Raw genomic sequence first — 20426 nt, forward strand, 5'->3', positions numbered from 1 at the left:
TATTATACACGTCAACTCCACATCACCACTGCATTGGTACCACATCAGCACTACATCGAAAATGAACTAAAATTGCCAAAAAGAGAAGATAATTGACTAAAACTGAACTCTGACATCGTAAATGACCGAAATCACAAATACAAACATAACGAACCAAAAAAACAATTTTTCCTTAATAATATGGACAAGTAGATGCTTAATATATTAGATATACGTATATGTATATGTATATACTTAATATAATATGATTTATAAATTTTATTCACATCCATGCTGTACTATATTTTAATAGTTAGAGTCGATAAAATAGACCAGACCCATTGTACCAACATATCCTATCATGAAAAATAAACGAGTTGGGTTACGATTTTATTAGTCTGTTTGAAGGTCAAATAGGCTTGCCAGACCGTTTAGGTTGTGGGGCGGGGTGGGGTGGCTACTCAAATTTTTTTTAAAAAAATAAATAGCTCATTCGAGAGTTCATTCCTTGCTCTTTAAAAATTCTTCTCATCCGAGAGTTCATTCCTTGCTCTTTACAAATTCATAAATAGCTCATTCGAGAGTTCATTCCTTGCTCTTTAAAAATTCTTCTCATCCGAGAGTTCATTCCTTGCTCTTTACAAATTCTTTCCTATCCTTTTTGGTGCATTCTTGGGATTCCTAGCCATTAGTTCGAGGGTTGGGCACTAGCGAAGCGATTCCGAGCTAGCGGCGGAGCTTTGTCCAAGGGGCAGGGCTTTCGACTCCAAATGACTAACGACGGATGTAGGTATAAGGTTAGACTCTTAATAGCCTTAGAGATTAGCTATTAGTCTAGTTAAGACTTTTAGTAAGCAATAATTGATATGATATTTAATTACTTATAGACTTGGAATTGTGAGCCAAAGTGCTAGATTGTTGTTTAGAGGTATGTAAGTACTATCCGAGATATCCTGGTTCAATATGCATGTTCTATGTCTTGCATGTTTATCTGACATGTTTTATGTGCATATAATATGCGACTGTTATTATATTTCATGCATTATCATGTTGAGCCTATATCTGATTATAACATGTAGCGGGGTCGCTCAGTCCTTTATTTCTTAGTAGATGGTTGGACCCTCTAGTATGGAATCAGGTCAACAATATCCACAATTTATTCTGGTGTGTGAGCCAGCTCCTGATGCAATGACCCAGTGTGCTACATACCATGACGTCTTTCTGACTGAACAGATTTTATCGTGATAGGTTTTTGGTACCCTATACATTTGCATTCACAGACTCATAGCATGTGTGTACTCATATTTTCGTGCTGAACGTTGTTATCTCCCACGTCCTTGGTTTTGTATTGTACACGGGACATGCCTTACGGACCCAACAAGAGTGGTCGTTGAGGCAGAGACTGCGACTTTCCGAGTAGTAGTATTCTGTTTCCTTTAGTTGGTAATTATTCTTACCATTTCTGTAGTGACCCTTACCCAGATCACCTACTAAACAGAACTTAGGCATGCAATTAAATTAATAAAACAGATATCAGAATAAAACTGCGGAAACCAATAACATTATACAATCCCAAAAAAAGGAATCTGTAATTATCCAATAATATACAACCAAATCGAATAGCTGTATAAACCCAAACAACAGTAATAAAGCCTAGACGAAGCTCCAGCTGGCCAACCACTGACTAGCCCCTCCTGGATCCACCCTCCTCGTCCAATCGCAAACCTGCCCCATGGAATAGGGTGTCCAGAAAATACAGAGTACGAGACGTGAGCATAAAACGCTCAGTGCGAGAGTATGAGTATACATGCATGCAAAGTGAACTCCCTATAGACTCGAGGTCAAGGATCAGATAACAGAGACAGACCGGGCCCTGGTATGTAGCACGCTGTGCCGTCGCTTCAGGAGGTGGCTCCCATACCGAGATAACTGTGGATACACCGGACCCAAATCGATGGAAGTCCATCCACTAACAGGATAGGGTACAACCCTACTAACAGACATCTCGAAGGAGATACAGCAAGATGCAAATGAATGCAGCATAATATCATGGCATATAAATCATGCAGTCACATAATACATGCATACTCAGTCAGGATATCTCGAACAGTACTTTCGTACCTCAAATACCAGGTAGGCACTACCAGCTCTAAGTCCAAGCCTAAAGTCCGCCTACACAGCGAAATGATACTACTATCATAATAGTGCTCTAACAGCCTTAACTAAGCTATTGCATACTCCTAAATATTTATAGGAAGCAAAAGCTATACCTTCGTCCGTCGTTAGCCCTTTGATGTCGATGCCTCCAGAACTTGGGCACAACTCCGCTACGACTATCGAACGTCTAGAAGACTCCCGGTTCAAGCCTAGGAAGACTAGAACAGCTCGAATATGACTAGAAATAGAGAGGAAATCCGGAATTGGCAAGGAGAAATGAAGTCTCGGCCTTCTATTTATAGACAACGATCGGAGCTTCCGATCCCTGATCGGAACGTCCGAACCTCGATCGGAACGTCCGATCCTGCCATCGGAGCTTCCGAAGATCCTGATCTGCCACGTGTCAAAATATCACTTGATGACTCCGGATAGGGGTGATCGGAGCCTCCGGCCCTGATCGGAGCTTCCGATCCAGCCACACGTCATGGATGACGTAATATCATCGGTGCCTCCGATCCTCATCGGAGCTTCCAATCCCGATCGGAGCTTCCGATCGTCCCTTCGGAGCTTCCGATCCGTCCAATCCCCAATTTATTTGATTAGCATTAATCCTTTAATTACTCAATTAGGGTTCGGGCTACTACATTCTCCCCCACTTAAGATATTTCGTCCTCGAAATCAGATCTTAAGTACCGAATGCAAATACAGAAATCAGAAACATTCTTTATTCAAACAAACGTTTACAGAGTTTGCAACTGAATACAACTTAAAGAATGAAATCAAAACAACTCAGGATGGTCTTTACGCATCCTGTCCTCAAGCTCCCAAGTAGCTTCCTCAGTGCCTCGGCGCTGCCACTGAACTAAAACCAAAGGAATGACTTTGTTTCGTAAAACCTTATCCTTATAATCAAGGATGCGAAGAGGTTTCTCAACATGAGTCAAATCCTTGTCTACCTGAACCTCAGATCGCTGCAGAATATGAGATTCATCCGCCACATACCGTCGCAAAAGAGATACGTGGAACACGTCGTGAATGCTGGATAGATGCGGTGGCAATGCTAGTCGATAAGCCAAATCGCCAATACTCTCCAAGATCTCAAACGGACCGATAAATCTGGGAGACAACTTGCCCTTAAGGCCAAATCTGAGAATCTTGCGGAAAGGTGACACTCTCAGAAACACTTTCTCCCCGACCTCGAACTGCAAAGGCCTACGCTTGATATTAGCATAGCTGGCCTGACGATCCTGTGCAGTCTTAATCCGTTTCTTGATCTGATCAACAATGTCTATCGCCTGTTGGATAAACTCCGGTCCTTCAGCCTGTCTCTCCCCCACTTCTTCCCAGAAGAGTGGAGTACGACAACGTCGCCCATACAACGCCTCAAAAGGTGCCATCCCAATACTAGTGTGATAGCTGTTGTTGTAAGCGAACTCGATCAACGGCAAATGATCCTGCCAGGCTGAACCAAAATCCATGACGCACGCTCTAAGCATATCCTCTAACGTACGGATGGTGCGCTCTGACTGACCATCAGTCTCTGGATGATAGGCTGTACTCAAACTGAGAGTAGTACCCATCGCACGCTGAACACTCCCCCAGAACCTAGAAGTAAACCTGGGGTCCCGATCGCTGACAATGCTCACAGGCACTCCATGAAGTCGGACGATCTCCTGAATGTACATCCGTGCCATGCGATCCACAGAGTACTCTCGGCTATAGGCAATGAAATGCGCTGAATTAGTGAGTCGGTCCACCACAACCCAGATAGCATCACAGTTCCTCGGGGATACCGGCAAATGGGTCACAAAGTCCATAGTGATAAACTCCCATTTCCATTCAGGAATAGGCAGACTGTGAAGCAATCCTCCAGGTCGTCGGTGCTCTGCCTTGACCTGTTGACACACCAAACATCTCGAAACAAACTGATAAACACTGCGTTTCATTCCCTTCCACCAGAAACGAGTACGTAGATCCTTGTACATCTTGTTGCTCCCAGGATGAATACTCAACTTAGTGCGATGTGCCTGAGATAAAATCTCCTCTCGCAACTCTTCATCCTGTGGAATCACAAGCCTACCAGACAAACACAGAAAGCCATCTGACTGATAATGAAATCCAGACGAGCTACCCTCGTTAGCTAGACGAGCTAAACGCTGGGTCTTCGAATCAGACATCTGAGCATCTCGGATCCGCGAATACAAGGCTGGCTCAGATAATATCGCAAACATCTGGATACTCTGCATACCTTTCTTATGCTTGAAGGTATAACCTGAAGTACAACAGTCACTGATCGCACTAGACATCGAACAAGTCTGAAGTGCGGATAGTCGCACCTTGCGACTCAAAGCATCAGCGGTGAGATTAGCAGCTCCCGGATGGTACTTAATCTCGCAATCATAGTCCTTAAGCAAGTCCATCCAACGTCTCTGTCTCATGTTCAATTCTGCCTGAGTGAACAAATACTTGAGACTCTTATGGTCGGTGAAGATCTCAAATTTCTCGCCATAAAGATAATGACGCCAGATCTTCAAAGCGAACACAATGGCTGCCAATTCCAAATCATGGACTGGGTAGTTGTCCTCGTGAAGCTTCAGCTGTCTAGAAGCGTATGCGATCACATGCCCATTCTGAGTCAGGACACAACCTAACCCCTGAAGAGAAGCATCCGTGTAAACTACATACCCTCCAGATCCTGACGGTAATGCTAACACCGGCGCAGAAGTCAACCGCCATCGAAGCTCACGGAAATTCTCCTCACACTCGGAGGACCACTCAAAATCCACACCCTTACGGGTAAGCTGCGTCAACGGTCGAGCTAACTGAGAGAAGTTCAGAATGAAGCGACGATAATACCCTGCTAGACCCAGAAAACTACGGATCTCAGCAACTGTCGTCGGACGCGACCAATTAAGTACCGCTTCAATCTTGCTTGGATCAACAGAAATCCCCTCCCTGGATATGATATGGCCAAGAAAGACCACTCTATCCATCCAGAACTCACACTTGCTCAGCTTGGCGTACAATTGCTCATCTCGAAGAGTCTGCAGTACCAACCGCAAGTGAGAAACATGCTCTTCCGTATTACGCGAATAAACCAAGATGTCGTCAATGAAGACCACGACAAACTTGTCCAAATACTCCCTGAAGACACGGTTCATCAGATCCATGAATATAGCCGGCGCATTGGTCAAACCGAATGGCATCACTAGGAACTCGTAATGCCCATAGCGAGTACGGAATGCAGTCTTGGCTACGTCCTGATCACGGACTCTCAACTGATGATACCCAGATCTCAAGTCAATCTTGGAGTAAACTGACGTGCCCTGCAGCTGATCAAACAAGTCATCAATACGAGGCAACGGATACTTGTTCTTCACAGTGACTCGATTCAGCTGCCGATAGTCAATGCACAGCCGCATCGACCCATCCTTCTTCTTTACGAAGAGAACAGGAGCTCCCCAAGGAGATACACTAGGACGAATGTACCCCTTGTCCAAAAGATCCTGTAGCTAATTCTTCAACTCACGCATCTCTGACGGAGCCAGACGATACGGTGCTCTAGAAATAGGCAAAGTACCCGGCATCAACTCTATGCCAAACTCGACTTCCCTAGCAGGAGGAAAATCCGGAATCTCATCAGGAAACACATCTGAAAATTCATCCACAACAGGAATGCTCTCTATCCCAAAACTCTCAGCGGACAAATCAACTGCATAGATAAGGTAGCCTTCCCCGCCAGACTCTAGAGCTCGACAGGCTCTCAAAGCTGATACCAAAGGCATCGGGGGTCGCGCTCCCTCACTATAGAAAAACCAACTCTCACTCCCTTCCGGATGAAAGCGTACTAATCTCTGATAGCAGTCCACTGAAGCTCGATAGGTAGTCAGCACATCTATTCCCAGAATGCAATCAAAGTCGTCCATCGCCAGGACCATGAGATTCGCTAACAGAACGTTCCCTTCGAACTCTAAAGGGCAACCCATCACTAGACGTTTAGCCAAAGCAGATTGGCCCGTCGGAGTAGAAACAGACATCACTACGTCTAGTGCAATGCATGGTAACTTATGCCTCTTAACAAAACGTGCAGAAATGAAGGAATGAGATGCACCAGTGTCAATAAGTACAAGAGCAGGTATACCATAAAGCATAAATGTACCTGCGATGACTTTCTCATTCTCCTCCACAGCCTGATCATGTCTCAGGGCAAACACCTGGCCAGAAGCTCGTGGCCTCAAATGAGAACTCCCAGCAGACTGTCCCTGCGACCTCTGCTGAACGGTGGCCTGAGAACCCGATCCTGAACCAGAACCAGAACCACCTCCCCCAGACATTGGACAATCTCTCCGGATATGGCCAGTCTCTCCACAACGGAAACAAGCTCCAGAAGCTCTGCGGCACTTGTCGGATGGATGGTTCTTCCCACAGTGATCACACTTGTCCTTCTTACCGAAACGGACAATACCTCCAGAACCAGAGGAAGAAGAAGATCCAGACTTCTTGAAAGTTTGGGCACGGGGACCCAAAGAACTAGCAGGTCTCTACTGAGAGAAAGACCTGTTCCGCCGAATGCTATCCTCCGCCTGGTGACAACGGCTCACCAAACCCTCGTAGGACATGTCGTCACCAACCGCCACACGGTCATGGATCTCAGGGTTAAGGCCCTGAAGGAACAGATTATACTTCATCTCTGAGCTATCAGCAATCTCGGGGCAATAGGATAGCAGATCAAAGAACCTCTGCTGATACTCATCGATAGACATGGTTCCCTGTCGCAGACTCAGTAGCTCGCCTGCCTTCGACTGTCGGAGTGCAGGAGGAAAATACCGCTTTTGGAAAGCTGTGCGGAACTCGGCCCAGGTGGCCACTCCTCTCGCCGCAACAAAAGGTGCAGAAGTAAACCTCCACCACCTGCGCGCACGCCCATCCAGAAGATAGCCAAGGGTCTCCACCTTCTGCTCATCAGTGCATTGGAAAGTCTGAAAAGTCGTCTCCATGCGGTCTAACCAGTTCTCCGCATCCTCCGGAGACTCACCTCCAACTAAGGGCTTAGGACCCATAGCTAAGAATCGACGCACAGTGAAACGCTCGTCGTCATGGTGACGATGACGCCGTTCTCGACGAGGCTCCCGGTCGGCATCACCCCAACGCCCACCAACACTGCCATGAGAACTCTGGTCGTCACGATTTGACATCTACAAAAATACCTCAAGATGAGACTAAATCCCAAGAAATCTTTTGCATGCTCTGATACCATAAATGTAGTGACCCTTACCCAGATCACCTACTAAACAGAACTTAGGCATGCAATTAACTTAATAAAACAGATATCAGAATAAAACTGCGGAAACCAATAACATTATACAATCCCAAAAAAAGGAATCTGTAATTATCCAATAATATACAACCAAATCGAATAGCTGTATAAACCCAAACAACAGTAATAAAGCCTAGACGAAGCTCCAGCTGGCCAACCACTGACTAGCCCCTCCTGGATCCACCCTCCTCGTCCAATCGCAAACCTGCCCCATGGAATAGGGTGTCCAGAAAATACAGAGTACGAGACGTGAGCATAAAACGCTCAGTGCGAGAGTATGAGTATACATGCATGCAAAGTGAACTCCCTATAGACTCGAGGTCAAGGATCAGATAACAGAGACAGACCGGGCCCTGGTATGTAGCACGCTGTGCCGTCGCTTCAGGAGGTGGCTCCCATACTGAGATAACTGTGGATACACCGGACCCAAATCGATGGAAGTCCATCCACTAACAGGATAGGGTACAACCCTACTAACAGACATCTCGAAGGAGATACAGCAAGATGCAAATGAATGCAGCATAATATCATGGCATATAAATCATGCAGTCACATAATACATGCATACTCAGTCAGGATATCTCGAACAGTACTTTCGTACCTCAAATACCAGGTAGGCACTACCAGCTCTAAGTCCAAGCCTAAAGTCCGCCTACACAGCGAAATGATACTACTATCATAATAGTGCTCTAAAAGCCTTAACTAAGCTATTGCATACTCCTAAATATTTATAGGAAGCAAAAGCTATACCTTCGTCCGTCGTTAGCCCTTTGATGTCGATGCCTCCAGAACTTGGGCACAACTCCGCTACGACTATCGAACGTCTAGACGACTCCCGGTTCAAGCCTAGGAAGACTAGAACAGCTCGAATATGACTAGAAATAGAGAGGAAATCCGGAATTGGCAAGGAGAAATGAAGTCTCGGCCTTCTATTTATAGACAACGATCGGAGCTTCCGATCCCTGATCGGAACATCCGAACCTCGATCGGAACGTCCGATCCTGCCATCGGAGCTTTCGAAGATCCTGATCTACCACGTGTCAAAATATCACTTGATGACTCCGGATAGGGGTGATCGGAGCCTCCGGCCCTGATCGGAGCTTCCGATCCAGCCACACGTCATGGATGACGTAATATCATCGGTGCCTCCGATCCTCATTGGAGCTTCCGATCCCGATCGGAGCTTTCGATCGTCCCTTCGGAGCTTCCGATCCGTCCAATCCCCAATTTATTTGATTAGCATTAATCCTTTAATTACTCAATTAGGGTTCGGGCTACTACAATTTCGATATGGCTGTGTTTCATTTGGGTATTCGTAATATTTTTACTGAGTTGTAATAAATTTAAGTATCCTAGTCAAAGTAGCCTCTGTCCCCGCCATTGTGTTATCTCTCGGTGCCCGATCATATATCGACAATGTAGGGCTAAGCGACCTTATTAGAATGACTATCTCGAAGGAGATACAGACTCAACATGATGTATGCACATACAACATATGAATAAAATAGTAAAACATGGATAACACATAAATGCAACATATCAGCATATATACTCACCTTTATATTTCTGGCAGTACTAACATACCTTTACCTGACAATTCGAGTAATCAGGGTTTACAATCGAATTTTACAGGTCAAGTGAACATCACGTCACTATTAATTGTCTAAATGCTTAACTAGGTCACTAGCTACTCTCAATACCCACTTGAAGTCCCATCGGAAACCTCCATCAATTGTTAGTGCTTTGGTGTCGTGAGCCCAAAAACTCGTACACGGATCCGCTACGACCTCAGAAGCGTTTAGATATTCCCTACCATCAAATATATGGCTAAAAAAACTAAAAAAATATTCACTAGAACAAGAGTGAAACAAAATACACCTTATAAAATGTGAAATCCGATGGCCTATTTATAGGTGACGATCGGAAGGTCAGAACTCTGCATGCATCAACGTGTCAACAACTTTTTGACAACTCATTGAACATCTAAGTTCAGAAGGTCTGATAGTTCAGATCGTCCGAATTACCATGTGTCATTGCGTACTTTTGACACTTCATGTAAGGCCCGATATTATTTAATTTAATCTGAGATTATTTAATTTTAATTCGAGAATATTTAATTTGGAAATATTTAGAGTTTCGATTTAAATTCTAATATTCTTAAATTATTTAGGATTGAAATTGAATTAAAAAAAGAGCCGAAGACTGAATTGCAATTTTTGAGATTTCTAGGGGCTAAATTGCAAATATGACAATACATATCTGATTTTGTTAATTGAGGAGTCAGCTTCAACGTGTAACACTCATATTCATTTCAGAAATTGAACAAAGTAAACCGAGACCTTCATATTTCTTTTGTTTTTCGATTTTCAAAACCCCGTAACTTTTGATCCGATCGTCCGATTTTGATTCCGAAAAGTGTTCTGGAATCCTTGCGACGAGAGCTTCGATCTAGTATAAGTTTATATTTATTTCGGCATGGTTTGAATATTAATATATGGTAGAGATCAGAATTTGAGTATATTGTTATGTTCTTGAGATTATTTGTTGTGTTGTATCGCCACCGACTCGACGAACGATTATTGTTTTGAGTTGATATGATTTCTACCATGTATTTCGAACAAAATAGATTCTGAGATGCTGGTTATGCTGAGTTTGATGGTTTGTTAATGATATGAAGTGATTTGAAGTTGATATTTGTAACGCCCTGTTTTTATCTTAAATGAGTTTATTTGAGTTAATCAGAGATTACAGAGTTCTCGAGCCGGTTTGATTTTGATCAGGGTCCTTTTTGCAAATTTTGGAAATTTCAGGGACTAAAATGCAAATAGGGGATTTAATATATTATCTACATTTGTTTTGCGGTTTAGAAGTCGTGTCAGCATGTCTACCTAGTGTTGTTAGAACATGTTTAGATATCGAACTTCGTTATTATGTTGTATTGACATGCAAGCTTTGCCGTGTTGTTATCATAGCATGTTCTATTTTGGAGTAGTTGTTAAACTCTAGAACTTCATGTATTAATCGGAGGAACTGCTTTTATAATGTATGTGTTGATTTGGATTGCATTGGAATAGTTTTAGATGGAGTTGCAAGCATGTTTTCTGCTGTTCTGTTTCTGCTGTAGGGGGCGCCCGAGCTGCAATTTTTAGCAGCCCGAGCGCACCCCACCCCGAGACCAGTAGCGCCTCTGTCCAGGGCGCGCTCGAGCGGCGGTTTTTGGCCGCCCGAGCGCGGCCCTCTTTAAAAAAAAAAAAAAAATTCTTTTTCCTTTGCTTGCTTTTAGTTCTTAGATCTTGGATGCTTAATTATTGTTTACTCCTTAATTAGATGTTTAGAACCGAGGTCTTACAATATTGGTTTCGATATTATGTCGGTTACCGATTTTCAATCACTACGTTGATGGGTTATGTTTTGAGACTGTTTTGATAGCCGATTATTGAGCTAAGACGTTCTTAGATATGTTGTTGATGTTATAGCAATTTTATTCTTCAGTTTCAAACTTGGTTGGAAGGCTAACGACTCAAGATCTTGAATTCGAACCGAAGAAGAAGAAGTCAAGGTTTGAAGTGATTTGATTGTGAAGATTGAATGATGTTTTGATCAATGAAGTTGAATAGAGTTTTATCTACTTGTTCTTATTGCTATATTTCAGATTTGAAGCTTAGAGAATCAACAAGAAAACAAGAAGGTATAAGACGAAATCGCAAGTCAGGGATTTGTAACTCGAGAATGATGCTTCTTGAGTTGTCCCGCCAAAACCGCATACTTGTTTATTGTTTTGATTTGATTTTGATGTTGTTGATCCATCCCAGGTAGTGGATCTTTGAGTTGAATCGATATGATGATGATATAATACTATATTGAATTGATTCTATGCCAAGATTTGAGGCAATCTTATTTTCTAGTCTAGAATGACTACGATAGATGGATATCCATGTCAAGATCGTTTACGAATCTTGATTGAAATGACGTTTTATGAATCAATTCTTAATCGATATATGCGTTATTTACTCTATTATTGAGTTGATTATGAATAGAGTTGATATGATTTATTTAACGCTTTATATATGTCGATTATACTGGGAATAATTTCTCACCGGAGTTTATCCGACTGTTGCTTTGTTTGTATGTGTGCATGGTAACAGAGGGGGAAGGAGCTAGTCAGAGACTTCATTGACAGCTCGATAAAGAGTTAAGCACGTGAGGACTCGGGTTTTAGCTGAAATTAGAAGGTTTGGAAGCATCAAACATGATAGCATATTGTAGTTTGAAGTACACTTTTGAGAATTGTTATAGTTGTGTCGTTTATCGATTTTTTAACGACTAGTTTGATGTAATAATCACATGGCTTGATGCTAGGAACTTACTACATGTATATATGCATGTTTCAGATTTTATAAACCATGATTTGAGTTGGTTTTTGATTGTTTTGGATTGAGTTTCCACAGTTGACAGCAACAAGAGTTCTGCAGATTTTCGAACAGAGCTCGCGCGCTCGAGCGCGACATGTGATTTTCCAAAACAGAGAATTTGATTTTTGGGCTCGCTCGATCGTGTGAGTTTGTGGGATCGAACGTGGCCTGTTAATTTGCAAAACATATAATTTTATTTTCCAACTCGCTCGATCGGGTGAGTTTGTCCGATCGAGCGAGGTGCTGAGTTAAAAAAAAAAATTATGTTATTCCTTTGGTTTGAGTATTATTTTAAATACTTGATTAATTGTTTTATTAATCATTAATTGCCTTAAGATGAGATTAGCAACCCGAGGTCCCCACACTTCATTGATCTGACTGGCCATGCAACTTTGGAAGGTCCGATCTGTGTTTGATGCTTCCGAACTCCCTCGGTAGATCCAAACACTTCGAAGAGTCCAAACCTCTTTCCTTGGTTCTGAAATATTATTTAATGACCTTGATTTACTTAAATAATGACCAATTAACCATGTTTTAACATTTTAATTGCATAAAATAGTACTCGATTTGGTTTATTGAAGAATTTTATTCATTGATTATCGGTTTGAGGTAATTTATAGGGTGAGAAATTTTTGATCGCATCATATACCTTCCCCTTGCAGATACAGTTCTCCGGCATCTTCCCGGAGTTCTTTTGTCATTCCTTTCTTGGATGTCTCTACTTCCAAGTTGGTGTGGGTGGGCTCAGACACTCCCACTCTCGTGATGTCTCATTTTTGGCTCCTCTGCGGTGTGGGTGGTCTCAGTCATCTACATCTCAGCCGTGGTTTTTCTCATGGATTTCTTTTGGTATGTTAGTGGAATTGGACTTGTCGTGCGCTCACTGTGGTTTCTTCTTGCTCGGTGTTCGATTCTTTTTGCTTGCTGATATAGGGGTGTACAAACACTTTCTCTGTCGTTGATTACTTATTTCCACTAGGATTGCTGGATTTTTATCAGCATTTGTTGTTTTGGGATGTGGTTGGGGTCAGACAATAATATCCCCGTTTCCTCCTCTTTTGAGGTCTGTTGGGCTTGCTGGATTGAGGTCGCACCTACTTTTCACTTGGCAACCACTTTTGCAAAGTGAATTCCAGCTAATCGTGATTTTTTGGAAATATACTGTAACGCCCAAAAATTCGGCACGTAAATCCGCATGCATAACTAGGGGATTTAATAATTTTAAAATAATGTGAAAATGTGTCAAATTGTTTTTATGAGTGATTATTTAAATTATATGATTTATTTGAATGTTTTAAATAATTGTTTTTCGGCATTTAAATCTGTTTGATGTGATTTATGAATTTATTTGAGAAAGTTTATTTTATGATCGCGTAGGCGGGGCCGTGGACGGACGAGATGTTATTTTCACCCAAATTATTTTATGAATTTTTAGGAGCTTTAAAATATTATTTTAAGGTATTTTGTCAAGAAAATTTTAGTATTTAATTATATATTTATTTAAGGATTTATTTTTAGCCAAAATAAGTCATTTTAATGACTTTTATTAATATTTAAAAATTCCCTACTTTTATATTTCGGGATTTTGGCTGTGTTATCAGACTTTTAAATATTTTAGGAGTTTAAAACTTTATATTTAAGGTATAATATTGACATATTAATTTATTGAGATATTTGAAGATATTGTCTACCCAATTAAAAAACCCAAAAATCACTTCATACCCTACCCTAACCCCACTCAGCCGACACCCCTTCTTCCTCACCACCATTCTCATGACTTTTGACAGAAAACACTAGCTCTTAGCCGATCTCTTCAAGGTTTTGGTGTTCTTCGTCGTCCCGTCGTCCCGACGAGCCCGATACGCGTCGATATCAACGTTTTGTTCAAATCTTCAACAAGGCACGTTTGATTCTTTTATTGAACACCATTTAAATTATATTATACTGATTTTTGGCATACAAGATCTGATATTTCATGAGCATGTGGTTTAGAATGACAAATTTCATGGATTTTACATGTTACTCACGTTTTTGCAAATATGGCTCGGTTTTGAGTTGTCTCTTGCCATGTACTGTTCGAACCTGCTGCCCCTTGGTTAGGGGTCTGACCTAGGGTCCCTTAGGGTTGGTTTTGGTGGGTGGTTAAGGTCTAGAAGTGGCTGGTTAAAGGCTGAACAGGAGCCATGTAGGGCTGGACGCGCAGGTTTTTGCATGAGGTTTGGGGGGGCTTTGGCCAAGCCATGCAAGGCTTGGCTCGGTTCAGGCTTGGTCCCAGGGTTGCGTCTGGACCATGGGGTGGTCCAGGTGTTAGAGCTCCGATCGCTAGTGGCCGGAGCTGGTCAGAAAACTCACAGGTGGAGGGAGGTGCGATCTGCGCAGCAAGTGAGGTCCCAGGGTTTCATTTTGTTATATAAGGATAGAACGTGCTGAGCCTCTAGGCTCACTAGATTTAAATGGTGCAGGTGAGCAGAATATTAATGAAGTTAATGTGTTTCCGACTGGCGGCGAGGGCGTATGAGTATCCAGCGGCTAGAACCCGTGACCATTGCTCTAAGATGAATTTTATGTTGAGACTAGAACATTTATTTCCGCATATGTTTTATTATTATAGATTTTCCGTACCTGCATGGATTTTAGATTTAAGTATTTATTTTCTAAGTTTTCATTAATCTTCGTGAAAGAAATATTATTTAGAAATTTTATTATGGCAATCTTATGAATGATTATTTAGTAATTAATTTTAAGTATTTAATTGCATGCGAGTACTTTTATTGTATTTATTGTGTATATGTATTTTAAATTAAGTAAAGTATTTTTTTAAAGTACAATATATATATGTATGGGCATATATATTTATATTTATTATTTTATAGTTAGAGAGTTATTTTAAAAAAAAAAAATTCACTAGAAGTTCTAGGATGTTTCATTTGGTATCAAAGCCTTGGTCCTTGGAGGGTGACTAGCCTGCTACACGGAGCTCAGAAACCGCATTGCCAGTCTGTAAGTTTTAAGTGTTTTAAATTATGATTTATGCATGGGACACAGGAGTTATATTTTCAATGATTTATGAAAATGAGAATTTAAAGTTATGACAGTCTTAAAGTCAAAAAAAATAAATAAAAATTATTAGTTATGCATGGCGATTTACGTAAAGAAATATGTGGTGGTGCAGAATGCCTCCGAGACCTATGAACCGACGTGGGAAATCTCCACCTCCGCAGAATCCTCTTGCAGCATTGGAGCAGGCCAATGCTAATATGATGGCAGGGATTACTGCTCTGTTGGAGCAGCAGGCTGCACGTCCTAGACTGTCCCACGAGGAGGACGTTGCTGAGCGGTTCCAGAAGAAGGGGCCGAAGGAGTTCACTGGTACCACCGATCCATTGGTGGCTGAGGGGTGGATTCGTTCTTTGGAGTCCATCTTTGCATACATGGGGATTACTGACGCCGACAGGGTGACCTGTGCGACTTATATGATGAGGGGAGATGCAGCTCTTTGGTGGGAGGGTGCTGCCAGGGGAGTACATCTTCCTACATTGACTTGGGCGGAGTTTAGGCGTATCTTCTACGCCAAGTATTTCACGGAGGATGTGCGCAGTCGCATGATCCGGGAGTTCATGAGTCTCCGTCAGGGGGACAAGTCTGTGGTGGAGTACATTACACAGTTCGAGAGGGGGTGTCGCTTCGTACCCCTTATTGCTGACAGTGCACCGGAGAAATTGAGACAGTTTGTTGATGGGCTTAGGGCAGACATCAAGCATGATGTACGCATGATGGACGTCACCACTTATGAGGCAGCGGTGAGTAGGGCACTACGATCCGAGGAGGGTAGGAAGGATATCTTGAGGGAGCAGCAGAGGAAGAGGCAGCTCCAAACATCATACCATGAGTCGTATCCACAGCAGGATGCAAAGAAGCAGTCTACTGGGCCGTCGAAAGGCCCAAATCCACTGAGAAAGCAAGGAGCTATCGTTCCTCGTGCAGAAGCACTACCTCTCTGCCAGAAATGCCAGAAGCCCCATCCAGGACCGTGTATGAAGGGATCAGGCATGTGCTACCATTGCAAGGAACCGGGACACATTATGATGCATTGTCCCAAGAAGAATGCTGCAGGACGAGTCTATGTGATGCAAGCAGAGGAAGCAGCACCGGATACTTTGCGCATCACGGGTAATTTTATTTAATGCATTAAATTTGTCGTATTTGGATTGCTCGATTCGAAACTACACGGAGAAACTTGTTCTTGCCTAGAGTTCGTTTCAATTTCGAGGACGAAATTCCGTTCAAGGGGGAGAGAATTGTAACGCCCAGAAATTCGGCACGTAAATCCGCATGCATAACTAGGGGATTTAATAATTTTAAAATAATGTGAAAATGTGTCAAATTGTTTTTATGAGTGATTATTTAAATTATATGATTTATTTGAATGTTTTAAATAATTGTTTTTCGGCATTTAAATCTGTTTGATGTGATTTATGAATTTATTTGAGAAAGTTTATTTTATGATCGCGTAGGCGGGGCCGTGGACGGACGAGATGTTATTTTCACCCAAATTCTTTTATGAATTTTTAGGAGCTTTAAAATATTATTTTAAGGTATTTTGTCAAGAAAATTTTAGTATTTAATTATATATTTATTTAAGGATTTATTTTTAGCCAAAATAAGTCATTTTAATGACTTTTATTAATATTTAAAAATTCCCTACTTTTATATTTCGGGATTTTGGCTGTGTTATCAGACTTTTAAATATTTTAGGAGTTTAAAACTTTATATTTAAGGTATAATATTGACATATTAATTTATTGAGATATTTGAAGATATTGTCTACCCAATTAAAAAACCCAAAAATCACTTCATACCCTACCCTAACCCCACTCAGCCGACACCCCTTCTTCCTCACCACCATTCTCACGACTTTTGACAGAAAACACTAGCTCTTAGCCGATCTCTTCAAGGTTTTGGTGTTCTTCGTCGTCCCGTCGTCCCGGCGAGCCCGATACGCGTCGATATCAACGTTTTGTTCAAATCTTCAACAAGGCACGTTTGATTCTTTTATTGAACACCATTTAAATTATATTATACTGATTTTTGGCATACAAGATCTGATATTTCATGAGCATGTGGTTTAGAATGACAAATTTCATGGATTTTACATGTTACTCACGTTTTTGCAAATATGGCTCGGTTTTGAGTTGTCTCTTGCCATGTACTGTTCGAACCTGCTGCCCCTTGGTTAGGGGTCTGACCTAGGGTCCCTTAGGGTTGGTTTTGGTGGGTGGTTAAGGTCTAGAAGTGGCTGGTTAAAGGCTGAACAGGAGCCATGTAGGGCTGGACGCGCAGGTTTTTGCATGAGGTTTGGGGGGCTTTGGCCAAGCCATGCAAGGCTTGGCTCGGTTCAGGCTTGGTCCCAGGGTTGCGTCTGGACCATGGGGTGGTCCAGGTGTCAGAGCTCCGGTCGCTAGTGGCCGGAGCTGGTCAGAAAACTCACAGGTGGAGGGAGGTGCTGTAACGCCCCACTGTATCAAGACGGGTCTTTTCAGCGTGCTTATGTCCTCACTCACACGCACCCTGGAAAACATCCCAGGGGGTCACCCATCCTACAATTGCCCCAAGCCAAGCACGCTTAACTTTGGAGTTCTTATGTGATGAGCTTCCGAAAAGAAGATGCATCTTCTTGATATGAATAGTACATATGAAATCTTTTAAGCCCTCCTCAACCATGTAGTCCCATACCTACACAGTCTCAGAATCCCTCTCATTCCGGCACGGGATCGGTTCATTCATGTCTCCCTCCGCCTAGAAGCCTACCAGAGCCGCTCATTGTCTGTGCAACCTCTTGGCACCGACGATCACTCCCTGCCTCTTCAGCCCCGGACGTCACATGCCCACCAGCTTCCGCTTGGTTCGTCCCCGAACCATACCGTACTAAGAGAGAACCTTATGTGATGAGCTTCCGAAAAGAAGATGCATCTTCTTGATATGAATAGTACATATGAAATCTTTTAAGCCCTCCTCAACCATGTAGTCCCATACCTACACAGTCTCAGAATCCCTTTCATTTCGGCACGGGATCGGTTCATTCATGTCTCCCTCCGCCTAGAAGCCTACCAGGAGCCGCTTATTGTCCATGCAACCTCTTGGCACCGGCGATCACTCCCTGCCTCTTCAGCTCCGGGCGTCACATGCCCACCAGCTTCCGCTTGGTTCGTCCCCGAACCATACCGTACTAAGAGAGAACCTGGCTTTGATACCATTTGTAACGCCCCACTGTATCAAGACGGGTCTTTTCAGCGTGCTTATGTCCTCACTCACACGCACCCTGGAAAACATCCCAGGGGGTCACCCATCCTATAATTGCCCCAAGCCAAGCACGCTTAACTTTGGAGTTCTTATGTGATGAGCTTCCGAAAGAAGATGCATCTTCTTAATATGAATAGTACATATGAAATCTTTTAAGCCCTCCTCAACCATGTAGTCCCATACCTACACAGTCTCAGAATCCCTCTCATTCCGGCACGGGATCGGTTCATTCATGTCTCCCTCCGCCTAGAAGCCTACCAGGAGCCGCTCATTGTCCGTGCAACCTCTTGGCACCGGCGATCACTCCCTGCCTCTTCAGCCCCGGGCGTCACAGGTGCGATCTGCGCAGCAAGTGAGGATGAGAGGGGGTCGGCTGCTCCATGCTAGGCTTGGGGATGGGTTAGGGCTGGTCTAGGGTGACCGACAGAACCCTGGGGTGGTCCTGCCGGCGACTCTCCGGCCAGAGGTGGCCGGATCTGGGCAATAACAAGGAGGTAAGGGACTGTGGTCGTGAGAGTGCATGTGAGAGGGAAGGGAGGGGCGCACAGCTTGAGCCTTAGGTATTAGTGGGCCGGGTCCGGGTTTTGGGGTCCGGGTTGGGTCTAAATGTATGGGTCAAGTTATTTGAGTCCGGGTCTGGGTTATTTTGGTTGGGCTCGGGTGTTTTTTTTATTTTAATTAAATAAGATATTAATTAACAATTTATGGGTTTGGGCTTGGTTAATTAATTAATTGGCTAGTTTAATGGGCTTAAATAATTAATGAAGTGAGCCCACTAATTTTTCATGGGCCGTGTGATCCATGAGAATTATTAGGCCAAGTTTTGTCGGGTTTAATAATTTTATCGGTCTAATTTATAAGTTAATGGTTAGTTAATAATTTTATTAATTTAATTTTAAGTTAATTAGTTAATGAGCCTAAATTATGTTTTTAGTGAGCCCATTAGTTTCTCATGGGTCTGGGGGCCCATGAAGCTTAATGGGCCAGGTCAGGTTGGGCTTTTGGGTTTTTGAGCCAGTCTAAAAATTTTTGAGTTTAAGTCTAGTGGTCAGCAGCTCGAACAAGTCCTTGGAAAATAAATGTTCGTAAATATATATTTAATTCATGCATGCATTTTTATTAGATATATAAGTATGATTTTTAAGAAAATAAATTAAATATATATTTACGGGCAAATTTTCATGAAAATAAAGAAATAATGAGAATTTTAAGTTCATGCATCATTAAGAATTTTCATGATAAGTTTAAGAGCATGTTATGAAAAATATTTTTATGGAAGTTGAAGTGAAGGTGGAAAGTGATGTGGTTGGAGGCCGGGATACCTGGGCCCGGTGACCTTCCTAATGATGTATAAGTATGATGAGCTTATGGATCCAGCTGAGAGGGCTGGTGAAGTGGCAGCACAGAGGTGGAAACCCCACCGCCGCATACGTTGGTTTATAGATTGATCAATCGCTCAGTATGATGCCACCGACATGGATACGACCTGTTGAGAACTAAGAAATTATGATAAGACATTTTATGAGATTTATTAAATGTGATGTTTATGTTTAGCATGATGATGAAGCATTATAATTATTTATTCATGTCTATATGCATATATTTTTAAGATCATGCACGTATATTTATATTCACGTATTTTATATGATGTGTGCTTGTGTGTGGTTTCATTTTGTTATATAAGGATAGAACGTGCTGAGCCTCTAGGCTCACTAGATTTAAATGGTGCAGGTGAGCAGAATATTAATGAAGTTAATGTGTTTCCGACTGGCGGCGAGGGCGTATGAGTATCCAGCGGCTAGAACCCGTGACCATTGCTCTAAGATGAATTTTATGTTGAGACTAGAACATTTATTTCCGCATATGTTTTATTATTATAGATTTTCCGTACCTGCATGGATTTTAGATTTAAGTATTTATTTTCTAAGTTTTCATTAATCTTGGTGAAAGAAATATTATTTAGAAATTTTATTATGGCAATCTTATGAATGATTATTTAGTAATTAATTTTAAGTATTTAATTGCATGCGAGTAATTTTATTGTATTTATTGTGTATATGTATTTTAAATTAAGTAAAGTATTTTTTTAAAGTACAATATATATATGTATGGGCATATATATATTTATATTTATTATTTTATAGTTAGAGAGTTATTTTAAAAAAAAAAAATTCACTAGAAGTTCTAGGATGTTTCATTTGGTATCAAAGCCTTGGTCCTTGGAGGGTGACTAGCCTGCTACACGGAGCTCAGAAACCGCA

The 20426-nt window shown here is 42.1% G+C and overlaps 1 long non-coding RNA gene across 1 annotated transcript; it reads left to right on the forward strand.

The window, feature by feature from the left end:
- The first annotated feature begins 602 nt into the window (after positions 1 to 602).
- On the forward strand, positions 603 to 11746 carry LOC140886222 (uncharacterized). The gene is made up of 4 exons (XR_012151482.1): positions 603 to 776; positions 10946 to 11012; positions 11106 to 11141; positions 11599 to 11746. It is a non-coding gene; the product is annotated as an uncharacterized lncRNA (long non-coding RNA).
- Positions 11747 to 20426: the final 8680 nt, after the last annotated feature.

This window comes from Henckelia pumila, chromosome 3, assembly GCF_033568475.1.
Source record: "Henckelia pumila isolate YLH828 chromosome 3, ASM3356847v2, whole genome shotgun sequence".
In the NCBI taxonomy this organism is placed as follows: Eukaryota; Viridiplantae; Streptophyta; class Magnoliopsida; order Lamiales; family Gesneriaceae; genus Henckelia; species Henckelia pumila.